A 10,967-nucleotide genomic window follows, 5' to 3' on the forward strand; every position below is an offset into this window, starting at 1 on the left:
TTTCCATAGGCTAAACTAGCTAGCTGCATTTGCTAGCTAAGTAAGTAAAACTGAAAAAAAAATGACAATCTCTCTATATATATATTTCTCTCTTGCTTCTCCTTCATTTTGGAAGAAATGAATTTGTTCAAAACTGTTCAACTATTGTCTTTCTCTCTCTCTTTGAGTCAACTACTCACCACATGTTATGCACTGCACTGCTAGCTAGCTGTAGCTTATGCTTTCAGTACTAATTAGATTAATTCTCTGATCCTTTGATTGGGTGAACAACATTTCAGTTCATGCTGCAAGAGCTCTGATAGGTTGGTGGACGTCCTCCGGAAGTTGTCATAATTACTGTGTAAGTCTATGGATGGGGGTGAGAACAATGAGCCTCCTAGGTTTTGTATTGAAGTCAATGTACCCAGAGGAGGACGGAAGCTAGCTGTCCCCCGGCTACACCATGGTGCTACCCTACTGCATGCTGTTGAGGCTACTGTAGACCTCCTTTGCAAAATAGTGTGTTTTAATCAATTATTTGGTGACATGTGAATATAATTAGTATCGTTTCTTCTAAAAATGACAACTTTTTTAATGTTTTACCATTTTTATTTTTATGACATCCACTGAAGAGGATGGTCCTCCCCTCCCTCCTCTGAGGAGCCTACACTGCTCCATGAGATAAGTAAACTAAAAATAAACTCATCAGCTGAATATACTTTGAACAGAATTGATCCAACAGATTAGGGTGCAACAACCATATCAAGCCTTTTCTCAATGTAAAAAGAGGGTTGGTTGCATAATAACTGTAAATACAGTGGGGGAAAAAAGTAATTAGTCAGCCACCAATTGTGCAAGTTCTCCCACTTAAAAAGATGAGAGAGGCCTGTAATTTTCATCATAGGTACACGTCAACTATGACAGACAAATTGAGAAAAATAAATCCAGAAAATCACATTGTAGGATTTTTAATGAATTTATTTGCAAATTATGGTGGAAAATAAGTATTTGGTCACCTACAAACAAGCAAGATTTCTGGCTCTCACAGACCTGTAACTTCTTCTTTAAGAGGCTCCTCTGTCCTCCACTCGTTACCTGTATTAATGGCACCTGTTTGAACTTGTTATCAGTATAAAAGACACCTGTCCACAACCTCAAACAGTCACACTCCAAACTCCACTATGGCCAAGACCAAAGAGCTGTCAAAGGACACCAGAAACAAAATTGTAGACCTGCACCAGGCTGGGAAGACTGAATCTGCAATAGGTAAGCAGCTTGGTTTGAAGAAATCAACTGTGGGAGCAATTATTAGGAAATGGAAGACATACAAGACCACTGATAATCTCCCTCGATCTGGGGCTCCACGCAAGATCTCACCCCGTGGGGTCAAAATGATCACAAGAACGGTGAGCAAAAATCCCAGAACCACACGGGGGGACCTAGTGAATGACCTGCAGAGAGCTGGGACCAAAGTAACAAAGCCTACCATCAGTAACACACTACACCGCCAGGGACTCAAATCCTGCAGTGCCAGACGTGTCCCCCTGCTTAAGCCAGTACATGTCCAGGCCCGTCTGAAGTTTGCTAGAGTGCATTTGGATGATCCAGAAGAGGATTGGGAGAATGTCATATGGTCAGATGAAACCAAAATATAACTTTTTGGTAAAAACTCAACTTGTCGTGTTTGGAGGACAAAGAATGCTGAGTTGCATCCAAAGAACACCATACCTACTGTGAAGCATGGGAGTGGAAACATCATGCTTTGGGGCTGTTTTTCTGCAAAGGGACCAGGACGACTGATCCGTGTAAAGGAAAGAATGAATGGGGCCATGTATCGTGAGATTTTGAGTGAAAACCTCCTTCCATCAGCAAGGGCATTGAAGATGAAACGTGGCTGGGTCTTTCAGCATGACAATGATCCCAAACACACCGCCCGGGCAACGAAGGAGTGGCTTCGTAAGAAGCATTTCAAGGTCCTGGAGTGGCCTAGCCAGTCTCCAGATCTCAACCCCATAGAAAATCTTTGGAGGGAGTTGAAAGTCCGTGTTGCCCAGCGACAGCCCCAAAACATCACTGCTCTAGAGGAGATCTGCATGGAGGAATGGGCCAAAATACCAGTAACAGTGTGTGAAAACCTTGTGAAGACTTACAGAAAACGTTTGACCTGTGTCATTGCCAACAAAGGGTATATAACAAAGTATTGAGAAACTTTTGTTATTGACCAAATACTTATTTTCCACCATAATTTGCAAATACATTCATTAAAAATCCTACAATGTGATTTTCTGGATTTATTTTTCTCATTTTGTCTGTCATAGTTGACGTGTACCTGTGATGGAAATTACAGGCCTCTCTCATCTTTTTAAGTGGGAGAACTTGCACAATTGGTGGCTGACTAAATACTTTTTTTCCCCACTGTATGTATCTATTGCTGGTGTTTTAGCCTTTCAAACTGTCTTCATTTAGCTGTATCCTGTATCACAGCTCTCTTTGGTGTTCTGACTTCCCTAAATAGATTTTCCACTCACGTAAACTCAACTCTAACCCCCAGCAATGACCGTCAGTCCTCGCCACACTCTCTTTTCACACACCATCAAAACCACAAACATCCATGCCACTAAGAGCACAACTCTCTCTCTCTCCAAAAGAAAAGACTGAACAAAAAATAAACTTGTTAGCTGAATATACTTTGAAAAGTATTGATATGGTTGAGAGACTGATTTCAAATATGACAATGTTCACATAGTAACTGAGCAGTTTTCACAAACTATTGACAAAATGTGAATATGTATAAGTGCACCTTGCAGGACTGCAATCCATTTGTCTTTCAACAGGGAGCAGCAGTGTACATGGAAGTCCCCATAACTGCCTCAACAGTAGAGTTGGCAGCAACTTGTAGAAGTTGTCAAAATGTTCAAAATGTTCACTAATTTGATGAAGTATCATTAACAGCATTCATATGTCTAGCCAAAATTGCAGTCAAACAAATGCTAAAAAAGACATGTGTAGCTATTAAGAATCTATAACAAGGTAATATAGTCATTACATGTAAAAAAGAAAATCCAGCTGTAAGTAGAAATCCCCAAACAGGCCAGGCAGTCATCATCACTGGATCATTACCACTAACCTCAACATATAATAAAGTGAAGCTTAGTAACAAGGAGCAACAATCACTCAAAATGAAACAGGTAGTAGAGTGATCTGTATGATGAAGACAATGACTCATGAGTTTGAGTGTGTAGTTTTGTAATTGTGTTCCAGGGAGTCTTTGCATAAGTAAAGCACAACCTATTTTTTCAAGTTTTATCTCCTCTGAAATGTCTTGATCTTTTAGATGTGTTGATAGCATGACACCCATATCCACCCACACACAGCTAACAAGTTCACAGGTACTTGCGGTCTGTTGTAAGTCGCTCTGGATAAGAGCGTCTGCTAAATGACTAAAATGTAAAAATGTAAATGTAAATCTAAGTACGAGGCCATATCTAGGCTTTGGTTAGGCCTGCTGGCCTTGTACACACAGGACCCTCCTACTTGATCTTTGTGTCTCTGTGTCTCTGTGGTTTTTAGCAGGATGTCTATCTAGTGTAAGTCTGTTGTTTTAGCATTTGTTACTGTTGTTCATGTTGCTACTGACAACTTGCAGCCACAGCAAACCAGTTCTTTATAAACTTACCCAGATATATATAGTTATAATAATAATAACAATATAAATAATAATATGCCATTTAGCAGACACTTTTATCCAAAGCGACTTACAGTCATGTGTGCATACATTTTTACGTATGGGTGGTCCCGGGGATCGAACCCACTACCCTGGCGTTAGAAGCGCCATGCTCTACCAATTGAGCTACAGAGGACCACCCAACTGAAATCAGTTACAAACTGCAAAGAACTGCTAATGAGCTCTATTTGAACTCTCCAAGTTAAGCATCTCATGTCATGTGTAGTACAGAACCATCTATACTATATCTATGGGCTCAGGGGGAGGGGCTATTTTATGATGATGTCATGGGAGAACTAGTACGTTCTCAATCAGACAAGTGTTCTAGGGCTACTGCAGGGTTCTCTGTAAGGAGACCAATAGAGGAGGATTCTCCTTCTGATAGATTGCCTCCTATGAGAACCACAATAACCAGACAGTGATACAGAGTGGATAAAGTGTGCCATGTGTATTGGTTACATTAGGCTCAAATCAAATGTTATTGGTCGCATACATATATTTAGCAGATGTAGAGATCTAACAGTGCAGTAATATCTAACAATACACAACAATACACACAAATCTAAAAAGTAAAAGAATGGAATTATGAAAAACTGAAATATTGGGATGATTAATGTCGGATTCCGGAGTATAAATATATATGTGATGGGATGTACAGTGAGGGAAAAAAGTATTTGATCCCCTGCTGATTTTGTACGTTTGCCCACTGACAAAGAAATGATCAGTCTATAATTTTAATGGTAGGTTTATTTGAACAGTGAGAGACAGAATAACAACAAAAAAATCCAGAAAAACGCATGTCAAAAATGTTATCAATTGATTTGCATTTTAATGAGGGAAATAAGTATTTGACCCCTCTGCAAAACATGACTTAGTACTTGGTGGCAAAACCCTTGTTGGCAATCACAGAGGTCAGACGTTTCTTGTAGTTGGCCACCAGGTTTGCACACATCTCAGGAGGGATTTTGTCCCACTCCTCTTTGCAGAACTTCTCCAAGTCCAAGGTTTCGAGGCTGATGTTTGGCAACACGAACCTTCAGATCCCTCCACAGTTTTTCTATGGGATTAAGGTCTGGAGACTGGCTAGGCCACTCCAGGACCTTAATGTGCTTCTTCTTGAGCCACTCCTTTGTTGCCTTGGCCGTGTGTTTTGGGTCATTGTCATGCTGGAATACCCATCCACGACTCATTTTCAATGCCCTGGCTGAGGGAAGGAGGTTCTCACCCAAGATTTGACGGTACATGGCCCCGTCCATCGTCCCTTTGATGCGGTGAAGTTGTCCTGTCCCCTTAGCAGAAAAACACCCCCAAAGCATAATGTTTCCACCTCCATATTTGCCGGTGGGGATGGTGTTCTTGGGGTCATAGGCAGCATTTCTCCTCCTCCAAACACAGCGAGTTGAATTGATGCCAAAGAGCTCGATTTTGGTCTCATCTGACCACAACACTTTCACCCAGTTCTCCTCTGAATCATTCAGATGTTCATTGGCAAACTTCAGACGGGCCTGTATATGTGCTTTCTTGAGCAGGGGGACCTTGTGGGCGCTGCAGGATTTCAGACCTTCACGGCGTAGTGTGTTACCAATTGTTTTCTTGGTGACTATGGTCCCAGCTGCCTTGAGATCATTGACAAGATCCTCCCGTGTAGTTCTGGGCTGATTCCTCACCGTTCTCATGATCATTGCAACTCCACGAGGTCCTCTGTAGCTCAGCTGGTAGAGCACGGCGCTTGTAACGCCAAGGTAGTGGGTTCGATCCCCGGGACCACCCATGCACAAAAATGTATGCACGCACGACTGTAAGTCGCTTTGGATAAAAGCGTCTGCTAAATGGCATATTATTATATTATTATTATTATCTTGCATGGACCCCCAGGCCGAGGGAGATTGACAGCGCTTTTGTGTTTCTTCCATTTGCGAATAATCGCACCAACTGTTGTCACCTTCTCACCAAGCTGCTTGGCAATGGTCTTGTAGCCCATTCCAGCCTTGTGTAGGTCTACAATCTTGTCCCTGACATCCTTGGAGAGCTCTTTGGTCTTGGCCATGGTGGAGAGTTTGGAATCTGATTGATTGATTGCTTCTGTGGACAGGTGTCTTTTATACAGGTAACAAACTGAGATTAGGTGCACTCCCTTTTAGAGTGTGCTCCTAATCTCAGCTCGTTACCTGTATAAAAGACACCTGGGAGCTATAAATCTTTCTGATTGAGAGGGGGTCAAATACTTATTTCCCTCATTAAAATGCAAATCAATTGATAACATTTTTGACATGCGTTTTTCTGGATTTTTTTGTTGTTATTCTGTCTCTCACTGTTTAAATAAACCTACCATTAAAATTATAGACTGATAATTTCTTTGTCAGTGGGCAAACGTAGAAAATCAGCAGGGGATCAAATACTTTTTTCCCTCACTGTATAGACAATATGGACAGTATATGGATAGAATATGTAGTATACCTGAATAATAGTATATGTACAGCAAAAGTTCATTAGGATAGGCCTTGACTAGAATACAGTATATACAATGCATTCGGAAAGTGTTCAGACCCCTTGAATTTTTCCACATTCTGTTACGTTACAGCCTTATTCTAAAATTGATTACATTCTTTTTTTTCCCTCATCAATCTACTCACAATACCCCATAATGACACAGCAAAAACAGGTTAATAGAAATATTTGTAAATTTATAAAATAAAAAACGGAAATATCACATTAACATAAGTATTCAGACCCTTTACTCAGTACTTTGTTGAATAACCTTTGGCAGCAATTACACCCTTGAGTCTTCTTTGGTATGATGCTACAAGCTTGGCACACTTGTATTTGTGGAGTTTCTCCCATTCGTCTCTGAAGATCCTCTCAAACTCTGTCAGGTTGGATGGGGAGCGTCGCTACACAGCTATTTTCAGGTCTCTCCAGAGATGTTCAATCGGGTTCAAGTCCGGCCTCTGGCTGTGCCACTCAAGGACATTCAGAGACTTGTCCCGAAGCAACTCCTGCGTTGTCTTGGCTGTGTGCTTAGGGTGTTGTCCTGTTGGAACGTGAACCTTCACCACAGTCTGAGGTCATGAGCGCTCTGGAGCAGGTTTTCATGAATGACATCTCTGTACTTTGCTCTGTTCATTTTTCCCTCGATCCTGACTAGTTTCCCAATCCCTGCCACTGAAAAACATCTCCACATGATGCTGCCACCACCATGCTTGACTATACGGATGGTGCCTGGTTTCAGACGTGACGCTTGGCATTCCTTTAGGGGCCTTTTAGAGTCCTTTAGGGGCCTTTTGGCAAACTCCAAGTGGGCTGTCATGTGCCTTTTACTGAGGAGTGGCTTCCGTCTGGCCACTCTACAAAAAAGGCCTGATTGGTGGAGTGCTGCAGAGCTGGTTGTCCTTCTAGAAGGTTCTCCCATCTCCACAGAGGAACTCTGGAGCTCTGTCAGAGTGACCATCGGGTTCTTGGTAACCTCCCTAACCAAGTCCCTTTCCATGATTGCTCAGTTTGGTCGGGCGGCTAGGTCTAGGAGGAGTCTTGGTGGTTCCAAAATTCTTCCATTTAAGAATGATGGAGGCCACTGTGTTCCTGGGGACCTTCAATTCTGCAGAAAGGTTTTGGTACCCTTCCTCTGATCTGTGCCTCAACACAATCCTGTCTCGGAGCTCTAAAGACAATTCCTTCGACCTCATGGCTTGGATATTGCTCTGACATGCACTGTCAATTGTGGGACCTTATATAGACAGTAGTGTGCCTTTCCAAATCATGTCCAATCATTTGAATTTAACACAGGTGGACTCCAATCAAGTTGTAGAAACATCTCAAGGATGATCAATGGAAACAGAATGCACCGGAGCTCAATTTCGAGACTCATGGAAAAGGGTCTGAATGCATATGTAAATAAGGTATTTATGTTATTTTTAATATATTTCTTTTGCAGAAAATTATAAAAAATGTTTTCGCTTTGTCATTATAGGCTATTGTGTGTAGATTGATGAGGATTGTTTTTAGAATAAGGCTGTAACGTAACAAAATGTGGAAAAAGTCAAGGGGTCTGAATACTTTCTGAATGCACTGTACATATAAAGTGGGTAAAACATTATGTGAACATTATTTAAAGTGAACAGTGTTCCATTAATAAAATGACCATTGGTCCATTAATAAAGTGACCAGTGTTCCATTAATAAAGTGACCAGTGTTCCATGACTACAGTGCCTTGCAAAGGTATTCATCCCCCTTATCCTTTTTTGTTGCATTACAACCTGTAATTTAAATAGATTTTTATTTGGATTTCATGTAGTGAAATGAAAAAAACTTTTTTTTTTTTTTTATTCTAAAAAATAAATAACGGAAAAGTGGTGAATGCATATGTATTCACCTCCTTTGATATGAAGCCCCTAAATAAGATATGGTGCAACCAATTACCTTCAGAAGTCACATAATTAGTTCAATAAAGTCCACCTGTGTGCAATCTAAGTGTCACTTGATCTGTCACATAATCTCAGTATGTATACACCTGTTCTGAAAGGCCCCAGAGTCTGCAACACCACTAAGCAAGGGGCACCACCAAGCAAGCGGCACCATGAAGACCAAAGAGCTCTCCAAACAGGTCAGGGACAAAGTTGTGAAGAAGTATAGATCAGGGTTGGGTTATAAAAAAATATCAGAAACTTTGAACATCCCACGGAGCACCACTAAATCCATTATAAAAAAATGGAAAGAATATGGTACCACAACAAACCTGCCAAGAGAGGGCCCAACAAAACTCACGGACCAGGCAAGGAGGGCATTAATCAGAGAGGCAACAAAGAGACCAAGGATAACCCTGAAGGAGCTGCAAAGCTCCACAGCGGAGATTGGAGTATCTGCCCATAGGACCACTTTAAGCCGTACACTCTACAGAGCTGGGCTTTATGGAAGAGTGGCCAGAAAAAAGCCATTGCTTAAAGAAAAAAAATAAGCAAACACGTTTGATGTTCGCCAAAAGGCATGTGGGAGACTCCCCAAACATATGGAAGAAGGTACTCTGGTCAGATGAGACTAAAATTGAGCTTTTTGGCCATCAAGGTAAACGCTATGTCTGGCACAAAACCAACACATCTCATCACCCCGAGAACACCATCCCCACAGTGAAGCATGGTGGTGGCAGCATCATGCTGTGGGGATGTTTTTCATCGGCAGGGACTGGTAAACTGGTCAGAATTGAGGAATGATGGATGCCGCTAAATACAGGGAAATTCTTCAGTCTTCCAGTTTCAGTCTTCCAGAGATTTGAGACTGGGACGGAGGTTCACCTTCCAGCAGGACAATGACCCTAAGTATACTGCTAAAGCAACACTCAAGTGGTTTAAGGGGAAACATTTAAATGTATTGGAATGGCCTAGTCAAAGCCCAGACCTCAATCCCATTGAGAATATGTGGTATGACTTAAAGATTGCTGTACACCAGCGGAACCCATCCAACTTGAAGGAGCTGGAGCAGTTTTGCCTTGAAGAATGGGCAAGCTTATAGAGACATACCCCAAGAGACTTGCAGCTGTAATTGCTGCAAAATGTGGCTCTACAAAGTATTGACTCAAGTTTTCTGTTTTTTTTGGTCTTATTTCTTGTTTGTTTCACAATAACAAATATTTTGCATCTTCAAAGTGGTAGGCATGTTGTGTAAATCAAATGATACAACCCCCCCAAAATCAATTTTAATTCCAGGTTGTAAGGCAACAAAATAGGAAAAATGCCAAGGGGGTGAATACTTTCTCAAGCCACTGTAGGTACATAGGGCAGCAGCCTCTAAGGTGCATAGTAGAGTAACCTGGTGGTAGCCGTCTAGTGACAGTGACTACAGTTCAGGGCAGGGTACTGGGCGGGGGCCAGCTAGTGGTGACTATGTAACAGTCTAATGGCCTTAATATAGAAGCTGTTTTTCAGTCTCTTGGTCCCAGATTTGATGCACCTGCACTGACCTCGCCTTCTGGGTGGTAGCGGGGTGAACAGGCCGTGGCTCGGATGGCTGAGGCCCTTGATGATCTTCTTGGTCCTCCTATGACACAGGGTGCTGTAGATGTCCTGGAGGACAGGCAGTGTGCCCCCACTGATGCGTTGGGCAGAACGCTCCACCCTCTGGAGGGCCTTGAGGTTGTGGGCGGTGCAGTTTCCATACCAGGCGGTGATACAGCCCGACAGGATGCTCTCAATGGTGCATCTGTAAAAGTTTGTGAGGGTCTTATTTGTCAAGCCAAATTTCTTCATCCTCCGGAAGTTGAAGAGGCTCTGTTGTGCCTTCTTCACCACACTGTCTGTGTGGGTGGACCATGTCAGATTTTCAGTGATGTGTACGATGTACACTGCGGCCCTGTGGATGGGGGCATGTTCCCTCTGTTGTCTCCTGAAGTCCACGATCAGCTCTTTAGTTTTGTTGACGTTGAGGGAGAGGTTATTTTCCTGACACCACTCTGACAGGGCCCTCACTTCCTCCCTTTAGGCTGTCTCGTTGTTGTTGGTAATCAGTCCTACCACTGTTGTGTTGTCTGCAAACTTGATGATTCAGTTGGAGACGTGCGTGGCCACACATTCATGGGTGAACAGGGAGTACAGGAGGTGTAATGGAGGTGTTGTTGCCTACCTTCACCACCTGGGGGCGGCGCGTAAGGAAGGCCAGGACCCAGTTGCACAGGGCGAGGTTCAGACCCAGGCCTCCGAGCTTAATGATGAGCTTGGAGGGCACTATGGTGTTGAAGGCTGAGCTGTAGTCAATGAACAGCATTCTTACATAGGTATTCCTCTTGTCCAGATGGTATATGGCATGTGCAGTGCGATGGCAATTGCGTCATCCGTGGATCTGTTGGGGCGGTATGCAAATTGCATTGGGTCTAGGGTGTCAGGTAAGGTGGAGGTGATACAGTATGATCCTTAACTAGCCTCTCGAAGCACTTCATGGTGACAGACGTGAGTGCTAAGGGGCGATAGTCATTTAATTCAGTTACCTTCGCTTTCTTGGGTACAGGAACAATAGTGGACATCTTGTAGCAAGTGGGTACAAAAGACTGGGATAGGAAGAGATTGAATATCTTATCCAGAGCAACTTACAGGAGCAAGTAGGGTTAAGTGCCTTGCTCAAGGGCACATCCACAGATTTTTCACCTAGTCGGCACAGGGATTTGAACCAGCCCAATGCTCTTAACCGCTAGACAAGACATGTTCTATGTACTGTATAACAGCCCTCCTATGGGTCATCTGGAGTACTGTAACTGTTGAATGACCTGTTCAAAATAATAATA

The sequence above is a fragment of the Coregonus lavaretus genome (genome assembly GCF_964263955.1).
Source record: "Coregonus lavaretus genome assembly, chromosome: 7".
NCBI lineage: Eukaryota > Metazoa > Chordata > Actinopteri > Salmoniformes > Salmonidae > Coregonus > Coregonus lavaretus.